Here is an 11,371-nt window from a genome sequence, read left to right as displayed (position 1 = left end):
AACACATCTCGGATTGCGTTTCTTATCGGGTGCTCGGTACCATGCTTGACATGCCAAGTGAGTAATAGACTGCATGATCGGGATTGCCCACACCTATATAAAAAATTAAAAAGAAAAAAAAAACAAAAAGAAAGAAAAGAGAGGTAAAAAAAAAGAGTCAAAAACCTCAAGCATAAAAATATAGATATTCAAATGTAAGGTTGCACACCTTGGGGGCTTATCTAGGGTTTTGAGCCTTTTCCCTTTCTTCTTCAAACCTTTAGCCTAACCACGTTATAACCCTTAAAAGACCTCTTAAGGTATACACATACTTGTGCGAGGTTTGGCTAGAGCTACGTTCAGCCTGATTCCTAACGGATATGTAGGTAACCTCACATTGAGGTGTGGCCATAATAAAATGCATTCATATTCACATTCACACACTTACACCATGATCATATCAAGGGGTCCCCTAGGCTCATCCCTATCTACTTAGAGCTAGACTTGGGGGCTTGATCCCTACATCATTAGCTTATTTAACCTAAGAGTCACCTCATTTGACTCTTCTTAAAATAATATCTTTTTCCACACACTTAGCCCTTGCGGCCTAACTTTAGTGTCACTTTCACACACATCACAGATACATGACCAAACATACTTCCTTTAGGAACCCTTTGTCATGAAATATTAACACAACGCTGAAGCATGCCTTGTCATATCACTCATAATCATAATTGCATCACAAAAAATGAAGTACCTAGCCTCCGCGCCTAAGTTACCTGAATACTTTCATTACCAAGTCAACTAGGATAGTCTAAGATGTTATAATCCTTGTACAGTAAGAGACAACATTAACGGATTAAGCTCATTCAACATGCACCTTCAAAAACTTCACTTCTTTCTTTTTTCGTGTCTTTCTTTTTTCGTGTCTTTCTTTTTCGGGAGAAAGTCGGCTCCCTCCACAAAAATAACGGAAAATTTTTGTTTTTTGCATTTTCGAGTCGCACGATCACTATAAAATGCACACACGAGTCATGAGTCCACGTGTTAATTCATGTTGGGTCAACCTCAAGTCAGTCAATTCACCTTGAGTCAACCTCAAGTCTGTCAGTCACGTTGAGTCAACCTCAAGTCAGTCAATCACCTTAGGTCAACCCTAAGAAAACCGCTAGCAAAGTCTTTTGCCAATCTTTTGATTTTTACAGGATACAACCATTCAGCAAAGCTCCTGTTCGCAGCCAACCGAACGATCGCAACAAACATTAAAGCATTAAAGCTCTTTTATTCAGAGACGCGTGGACATATCGTCAAGGTCTTTGTTCAGAGACGCGTGGACATATCATATCAAAACTCTTTTGTTCAGAGATGCGTGGACATATCATTCAAGCTCTTTTGTTCAGAGACGCGTGGACATATCATTCAAGCTCTTTTGTTCAGAGACGCGTGGACATATCATTCAAGTTCTTTTGCTCAGAGACGCGTGGGCATAATATTCAAAACTCTTTTTTTCAGAGACGCGTGGACATAACATCAAAGCTATGTTGTTCAGAAACGACTGAACATCAAAATAGCACGATGGGGTTCCCTAGTTTGTGGGAGGTTGTCATAATAGCAAAATACGATAAATCGGTTACTACAGAGACGAGTGCTCGACGGTGCAAGATACACTTTTCTTAACTCTCTTATCTGTTTTAAACTAATTCTAGTTTGCAGATATTGGAATTACAAGAATGATTTAGGATCGCAGAACGTTCTAAATCATTCTCCATCCCTATCGCTACTTTGACTTTTGTTTTCGAAACTTGCGTTTCTCCAAACTCAGTCAAAGTGGGGGCTTCCGTAGACACCCATTTGTGTCTCCCCAAAACCGAACCCAGTGGTGAGTACCTTTCACGTCGAATCAATGAGGTAAAAGTGTGAAAAGTCTAGTGTTGCGGTTAGTTTTTATTTCTTTTCTTTCTCTCTGTTTTGAAAATCTATTTTAAGGAAACAGCCAATCCAGCTTGGTTTGGTCCATGGCAAGGGTCCAATAATAGTGTAGTTGGATTGGGTTCAGAAAGAGCTTTCCAACGATATATTATAAGCCCAATTCTAATGAATAATAAGGAAGTTATGGCCAAATTACTAAACTGGGCCCGGTTTGATATTTATGTGCGGCCGAATGATCTAGAGGAGGGCCTAATATTGATTTTTATCATTCCTAATGCGATTAGAATTGATTATAGTCTTCAAGAATCTTCTAGAAGGTTCTTCTCATTCCTAATTTAATTAACATTGATAAATTGACTTAGTTGACTTTTTAGAGTTTTAATCAGAATAAAGAAGTGTTTTTAAGGAAAATACGATTTTGACCTCTCGTACGGCTAAATTTTATCAAATTAAGAAAACGCGTGGAAATTTATTTACAGCGTCAGACGATAGGACCAGCGCCTGGCGCCATGCCTGGCGTCTGGCGCTAGAGTCCAGTGTTTGGCACCACGTTGTTTTATTATTTCCGAAACTCTGTTTCGTTTTTTATCATATCCGGTTGATTTTCTCTATAAATAGCCTCCTAAAACCTCTGTTTTGAATCATCAATTCTTCTCATCCATTCTCTCTATCACCGATTCTCATCAAAGATTTTTTTATTATTCTCCCTCTCTCTTTTCTAAACTAGCCTTTTGCATACAAAATTCCGCATTCACAAGACCAAGAAACACCTAGCCAAATTCGAAGTTTCCTTCGCCCTAGACGTGAAAGGGTTTGATTTCTGAGGGTTTGGTCCCAAATTTCTATTTCAATTTTATAATTTAATTGTTTAATTTTATTATTTTCCTTGAAGTTACTAACGCGTGTATTTTGTTATTAGAAAGAGATACGAGGCATCTAAGTAAGTTCTTAATTGATTTGTTGATGTTATGATAAAGAAATCATGTCTAGATTGTTATTATGGTTCCTAGTGTCATGTTTAGGATGTTTTGATCTTCCTAGTATCATGTTTAGGGCAACTACTATAATTTCTAATATCAAATATAAATCAACTATGATTCCTGCGATGCTTCGTATTTTCTTTCCTAATATTTGTAGGGAATATTTCTAGCATTACCCTTACTTAAACCCCATGTGATCATACAAAAGTACGGTGGCGTCCAAAGGGAAAGAAGATAAGGCAAAAGAGTCGCCAACAAGTTTTAGGAACTTGTAAACCATTCACGAGGTGAAGGTTACACCCCTTAACGATCTAGGAGATCGTCAACTCCAATAGGTCTGGAACCGTGACTGGTAGTTCAGGGATGAAGGTACGAATCCAGCCTAAAAGAGATTAAACCTGCCCTAATAATAGGTCTCTACTTTATTCTGATCATGTTCATGTGCACTTTCTGACTAACATGCAATCAATAGGATTATTCCTATACCTGTTTATCTATGTTGGTTAAATATTAATGCACAAAAAAAACTATTTTTGGCGATCACTTGAATTATAATCAAATTAACCCTAAACAAGATTATTAATTATCTTATTAAGCGTGATTACAAGTACCAATTCCCATTAAACATGCATAAAAGGTGTGATCAAGAAATAACAATAATATATAAAGAAACATCATAAATCATAATAATAATTAATTAATATTATTAATCATGTTAAAGCATAATAATAGCAAGATCCTAGGCATGATACTAACAAGATTAATAACAAACCCTAGCATGTCATTAAGCAATAAAGATCAAATATTTAATCCTAACATGATACTAACATGAATATTAGGAAAGAATATAGGAAATATCGCAGGAATCATAATTGTCATATTTGATAATAGAAATTATAGTTGTTACCCTAAACATGATACTAGGAAGATCAAAACGCCCTAACATGAGATTAGGAATTATAATAACAACCTAGACATGATTTCTAAATCATAAATAACAATAAATCAATTAAAGCACTTACTTGGATGCCTCGTACCTCTTTCTAATAACAAAATACACACATTAGTAACTTCAAGGAAAATAATAAAATCAAACAATTAAATTAAATAATTGAAAGAGAGATTTGGGACCAAACCCTCTGAAATAAAAACCTTTCACGTCTAGGACAAAGGCAACTTCGTATTATGCTAGGTGCTTCTTGGTCTTGTGAATGCGGATTTTTGTATGCAAAAGGGTTGGTTTAGAAAAGAGAGAGTTGAAGCTTTAGCTTAGAGAGAGAAGAGAATTAGAAAACTAGGGAGTTGATGATTTGTGAAGAGAATTGATGGAAATTGATGATTGAAAACGGATGTTTTAGGAGGCTATTTATAGAGAAAATCAGCCAAACGGATAAAAAACAAATCAGAGTTTCGACGAGGATAAAACAGGTTAGCGCCAGACGCTAAACATTAGCGCCAGGCACTAAGGCTAGCGCCAAGCGCTAACAATTATTTTCAAGAGTTTTCTTAATTCTGATAAAATTTAGCCGTACAGAAGGGCAAAATTGTATTTTCCTTAAAAACGCTCTTTTATTCTGATTAAAACTCTAAAAAGTCAACCAAAGTCATTTTATCAATGCTAATTAAATTAGGAATGAAAAGAACCTTATAGAATAATCTAGAAGACTAAAATCAATTCTAATTGCATTAGGAATAATAAATCCATATTAGGCCCTCCTCTAGATCATTAGGCCGCATACAAGTATCATAACTTCCTCATTATTCATCGGAATTGGGCTTATAATAGATCGTTGGAAAGCTCTTTTCAACGCCCATCCAACTACACCATTATTGGACCCTTTATATGGAACAAAGCAAACTGGATTGGTTGTTTTCTTAAAATAGGTTTTCAAAAATAGAGAGAAGAGGAAATAAATTAAAACTATCCGCAACACTAGACTTTCCACACTTTCACTACATTCGAATATGATTCGATGCGAAAGGTACTCATCACCAGGTTTTGCTTTAGGGAGACACAAATGGGTGTCTACAATATTCATGCTAGTATCATGTTAGGGTTAAAGCTTTGATTTTTATGTTCAGTGACATGCTAGGGTTTGTTATTAATCTTGTTAGTATCATGCCTAGGATCTTGCTATTATTATGCTTTAACATGATTATTTTAATGATGATTATTATTGTTATGATTTTTATTGTTATGATGATTATAATTCTATTATTGTTATATTATGTTGCTTGATATATATTTATTGTTATTGCTTGATCACACCTTTTATGCATGTTTAAAGGGAATTTGTACTTGTAATCACACTTAATAAGATAATTAATAATCTTTTTTAGGGTTAATATGATTATAATTCAAGTGATTGCCAATAATAGATTTATTTGTGCATTAATATTCAACCAACATAGATAAACAGGTTTCGGATAAACCTACTAATTGCATGTTAGTCAGAAAGCGCACATGAGTACGATCAGAATAAAGTAGAGGCCTATTATTAGGGTAGGCTCAATCTCTTTTAGGTTGGATTTGTACCTTCATCCCCGAACTACCAGTCTTGGTTCCAGACCTATTGGAGTTCACGATCTCCTGGATCGTTAAGGGGTGTAAACTTGTTGGCGACTCTTTTTCTCTAGCTTCCTTCCCTTTAGACGCCACCATACTTTAGTGTATGATCATAGTGGGGTTCAAGTTTGGGGTAATGCTTGAAATTAATAATCGAGGATTTGTTATTAATCTTGTGTAGTACACGGGAATAGAAATCCAGTAGATTCCTACATTAGATCATAAAATTAAAATTAAATTAAATCTAATATAAAACAAATTAAAAATAATTTAAAGTAGACCTATCAGCTCAAGTGGTAGAGCACTATGCGGATGCATAGAGGTGTAGGTTCAATTCCTACATAGGTTATTTCTTTAAATGTAAAACACTCTAAAGCTATTCAAAATACGTCAAAAGTAAATCAAAATAAATAAAAGTAAATATTAAAAGAATAGAAGTATATGTACCAGTAAATAAGCTACATGTCAAAAACTAAGCTCTATTACAACTTCCAACAATCTCACCTTCTCTAATATCTCAAAAGAATGATGCATTCAAAAGGTATTTTCCGGTAGAAAAATTATCTACATAACATTCAAAAGTAAATAAAAAAACCTATAATGTAAATCAAACTATCTTATATGTAAATAAAGAAATTAAAAAGTAATTAAAAAAACATCTCTAAAGTAATTTAAAATAACTTGAAAAGAAATCAAAAGTATATATCTCAAAAGTAAATCATAATAGCTCAAACGTAAGTAAAATTAACTCAAAAGTAAACATTATTTACTCAAAAGTAAATTGAATCTACTCAAAAGTAAATTGAATCTACTCAAAAGAAAATTAGTAAACTTAAAAAGACGGGTCAAATTAGAGCATGGGACAACAACAACTATTAGGGTGAACATTGCAAAAAAAAAAAAAAAAATAGTTTACCAACATGTTTATATTTTTAATCCTTAGATAAGCGATCTTGACTTTCTAGTAATAAAAGTAGATACAAAATAAGTTAAAGTAAATAAAACATTTATTACAGTAAATAGAAATAAAATTCATCTTTTCTATTTCTAAAATCAGGAAATTGTTATGAAGAAATGCTTATTGACAATCTGTAATTATTGCTATGAATACTTAAACATGTAGTAGAAGATTATAAAAACTTCTGTCATATCTTAATCTTTGGATAAGTGAGCTTCATTTTCTAAGTAATAAAAGTATATATAAAGTAAGTTGAAGTTAATAAAATATTTCTTAAAGTAAATACAAATGAACCTACGTGAGGTTCGAACCCACATCTTTTGCGTATTTGCACAAATGCTTTACCTCTTGAGCTAGTAGGCTAGTGTATAAAGTTGACAATAATAAAATGAGCAAAGACAACATTAGCACAAGAAAAAAATAAATAAAAAGAAGAAAACATTAGCAAATATCCAATTTAGAAGCCTTGGAGGTTTCAGAGAGCTGAGAGAGGCAATTGAATGATCCAGGTTCATGTGAAAAAGGATCATGGGATGCTATCTACACTAATAAATATCACAGCTAAAGGTGTAAAGGAAGGTCTCAAAATATATTGTGATGTTCTTTTGTTAATCTTACAAGTACAATGTCACTAAACCTGTACTACTCTATTTTGTACCAAAAAAGCCTTCAAAGTGAGTGTCTAATGTGTTAATCATTTTCCTTTCCGCCTTTCTTATTTTTTTTTTTTATTTGGAGGTGTGGTGGGTTGATTGTTTTACTTTTTAGGCCTTCAACTATATATAAGCATATATTAATAAGACCTGACAGGAGAAAGCCCAAAAATATGTACAAAATTAACAAGATTGTTTGTATACTAGTACCTTGATTTTCAGTAATTTGGTATATGATACTCATCTCTTCTTTCGAGACATCAAGGTCTGAAAAAAAATATAAGAAGAAACATAAAGCATTTCTTATCAGCTATCCTTTATGCAAATAAAATTTTGTCAAGCAAGAGTTGACAGCCCTATACAATATAATACTCATATTAGATCCAAGCAGAGATGTCACTAATTCAATAAAGTAAAATTAAACCATTTGATCATCATAGTTGAATTCCATTTTAAGATTTAAGTTGGATTTCCGCTGCAACACTTTGATAAAGCCTTAACGTTTAACACGTGGCGGTAACATGCCAATGGTTCTCCTCTATTTATTTTTAATTGGGAGAATTATTGGGGTGTTACAAAGTGGTATCTGGGAGCTTAGGTTTGATTTAATTACCACTAAAGCCAATTTTAAAGTTTTTAGGCGCCTAACGTTTTCAATTTAATGTGTTTTATTTAACTACCTTATTTAAAGTTAACTTAAGTTTTCAAAAATTATTCTATTCTATTATATTTATTTCGGCATTTATACCAAAAAAATAAAGTGTATTTATTTGTTTTATATATTTTTGAATTATTTAGTTATTTTGAAATAAAATGAATTTAATTATTTGTTTTATTCCTAATTTGTGTGCTTATTTTATTAACGGTGAGATTTGGGTAGCTTTAGAAAGGGTGTACAGGATAGATTATTTCTTTCTATATGCATTGAAATTAATTATTTTGTCTTTTTATTATTGTATGAAGTGATTATGCAAGTTATTTAATTGTGTATGTTTTATCTAAAGGTGCTACTTGGTTGTGATCACCAAGTATTATGTTTAAGGTTTAAAGCACGTAATATGGAACTATATGATTTGTGCTATATGATTTGTGTAAATTAACTTTACGTGAACATGTAATTATGTGATTATTATAATGTGTTTATTTAATTATATTATTTACTTAATTCTTGGATTTTGGAAGGAGTATAATCAAGGGAATTATTTTATTTAATTTTCGTGTGCGTAGGAATGATTAAAATTAAATAATCATTTGCTTTAAAAGTGATTTTTTAGGGGCGATACGATTGTGTGGCCGTGTCCACCTTTCTACCTCAATGTATATATTTGATGATTATAAATGTGATTTAATGAGCTAGTGAGTTCTTTCGTGTTGATGTCGGCCTTAGAGTGTGTTACATTTCTAAGCAGGGAAGGAGGATGGCTAACAACGATGCTCTAGCTAATGCTATTAGGCTACTAGCTGAGAACATGAACCAAAGTCGTAATGATAATCCTGATCCTGTGGGTGAGATGTTTAAGAAGCTTGCCTAAGTCAAGCCACTATACTTTGAGGGAGGTGGAGACCCAACTTTTCTGGAGAATTGGATTAGGGAGTTCGATAAGATCTTTGCTGCTTTGAATTGCCATGAGAATATGAGAGTGGATCAAGCCGCCATGTATTTGAAGGAAGAGGCGGATATTTGGTGGAGGGATAATGGAAATGTGCTTCGTGTTAAGGCTAATTTTGGTTGGGAGACTTTCAAAACAAAACTTAGGGAGAAGTTCTACCCACCATTCTTAAGGAAGCAAAAGGCTCAAGAGTTCATCAATCTGCAAATGAACAATATGTCGATTACCGAGTACTATAACAAGTTTATGAACTTGTCGAGGTTCGCTCCTGAAGTACTGCCTACTGAGGAGTTGAAAGCTCAAAGATTTGAGCAAGGTTTGACTAAACAGTTACAAAAGGACTTGGCTGGAAAGACTTTTAAGACTCTTGATAAGGTTTATGGGAGAGCATCGCACTTGTACGGTCTGAATGTCAGGAGTGCACATGAGAGTGCAAGTGTTGGAGAAAAGCATAAGGATTTTGGGAATTCGAGTGACCAAGGTAACTCCAAGAAGCCAAGGAACGAGAATTTCCAGAATAGGAATGCTCAGAACAATGGAGGGTCATCTAGAACTAATGGCCAAGCTGAGAGGCATTACAACTGCAAGAGATGTGGCAAGGATCATCCTAGAAAGGATTGTGATGGGAACTTGGTTGTGTGTAGATTTTGTAATAAGAAGGGCCATAGGGAGTTTGAGTGTTTCTCAAAACTGAAGCAACAAGGAAATGGGAACAAGTTTACTTCAACAAGCTATCAAGGAGGGAATTCGAATGGTCAAAATGGAAATGCAAAGAACGAAAATATTGGTAAAAACAATTCCGAGAATCAAGGAAATAATGTCACTCCAGGTTGTTTGTTTGTGATGAGCAAGAAGGAAGCTGAAAGGTCTTCTAGCGTTATCACTGGTAACTTTTCTAATTCATTCGATTACTATTAAAGCTTTATTTGCTTCTAGAGCCACCTATTCTTTTATTTATAGTTCTGTTGTGAGACAATAAGAACTAGTTGAACCAAATCCGATCGACTTGCCTATTAGTTTGCCTACTGGTGAAGTTGTGAGGTGCACCAAAATACATAAGGGTTTACCTTTGAGGATTAGAGAGACTGATTTTTTTTTCCATCTGATCTTATAGAATTTGAGTTGGGTGATCTTGATGTCATTTTGGGAATAGATTGGTTGGCTACTTATAAAGCTAAGATTGATTGTGAAGTACAGAAGGTTTATTAAGGAGTCCTTTGGGAGAGAATGTGTTTTACAGACATTTTGGGAAACCAAAAGGTATTGGGATTATTTTTGCAATGAAGTTGTCGAAACTTGTAAGTAAGGGGTATCCTTTGTTCTTTTGTTGTGTAAATTGTAAGTAATGAGTAGTAAGGTGGATGTGGAAGATGTTCCAATTGTGAATGAGTTTTTGGATATATTTTGTGAAGAAGAAATATGGGAGCATGAGGTTGTGCATTGGTTATAGGGATCTGAAATAATATGACAATAAAGAATAAGAACCCACTACCTAGGATCGATGATTTGTTTGATCAATTGAAGGGAGCTAGTGTGTTTTCCGAGATTGATTTACGTACGAGGTATCATTAACTAAGAGTTGTTGATAAGGACATTCCTAAACCTGCTTTTAGGACTAGATATGGGCACTATGAGTTTACAATTATGTCTTTTGGGTTGACCAATGCACCTGCAATGTTTATAGACTTGATGAATCGAGTATTCCATGAGTGAGTTTGTATTTGTTTTTATTGATGATATTTTGGTATACTCGAATAAGTGAGGAAAAATATGAGCCCCTTGAGAGGCCGAGGATTATATGAGAAAGAGAAATCCTGAGTTATTTAATGAGGTGAGTTACGAGGGCGTAACTCTTGTTCTTTAAGGAGGGTAGAATGCGTATAATTTTGCGCTTTTTTCCCTATTTTATGTTATTTTATGGTGTTTTCATGCTTTTCATAGCTATTTTATTGTTTACGTAACTAGTGAATTGCGTAAATTGGGATGGTGATAAGTCATTAGTGTCGATATTATGACACAATTGGAATTCCAACAACATAATTTTGAAAATTTTGAAAGGATTTTATGCAATTGTTTTGCAATTTAAAGGATTTTGTGCTAAGGACGAAACTTCTTTAAAGAGGGGTAGATTGTAATCCCCCATATTTTTAAATATATTATAAATGAAATTTTATTTTATTTATAATATTTATTTGTATTTTTCCGGATTTTATTTTAAAAAGTTTCAAATTATTTTTGGTGGAAAATTATTTTTATTACATTATGATTTTTTTTATGAACCATCATTCTACAGTTCATGTCCCAACAATTAAAGTCAATCTCACTTTACATACTTGATTGGCCCATTAATTTTATGAGACCCAATCTTACAACTTGCCCTACACCACTGTCTCTCTCCAATAAATACCCCATACATCCCCAAATTTTTTCCACACAAAAAGGTTAGTAAACTCACTTCTTTTTATTTTATTTCTTTATTATTTTTCCCTTATTTTTTTCTTTTCTTTTCTTTTCCCTTTTTATTTTCTTTTTCTTTCTTTTCTTTTCCTCTTTACGTGAGTTTCACTCACCACCATTGCTTCCGCCCCTTATGCCGCCCAGCCACCACCGTCGCGCCTCCCTGCCACTGCCACTTGACACCGACGACCCACCAGCGGCCCAGCCGTAGCCCACTCCCCTTTCCTCCTTCTTTGTTT

This window comes from Chenopodium quinoa, unplaced genomic scaffold (assembly GCF_001683475.1).
Source record: "Chenopodium quinoa cultivar QQ74 unplaced genomic scaffold, ASM168347v1, whole genome shotgun sequence".
In the NCBI taxonomy this organism is placed as follows: domain Eukaryota; kingdom Viridiplantae; phylum Streptophyta; class Magnoliopsida; order Caryophyllales; family Amaranthaceae; genus Chenopodium; species Chenopodium quinoa.
The sequence above is the reverse complement of the archived record's forward strand: the minus strand, read 5'-3'. Positions refer to the sequence as shown.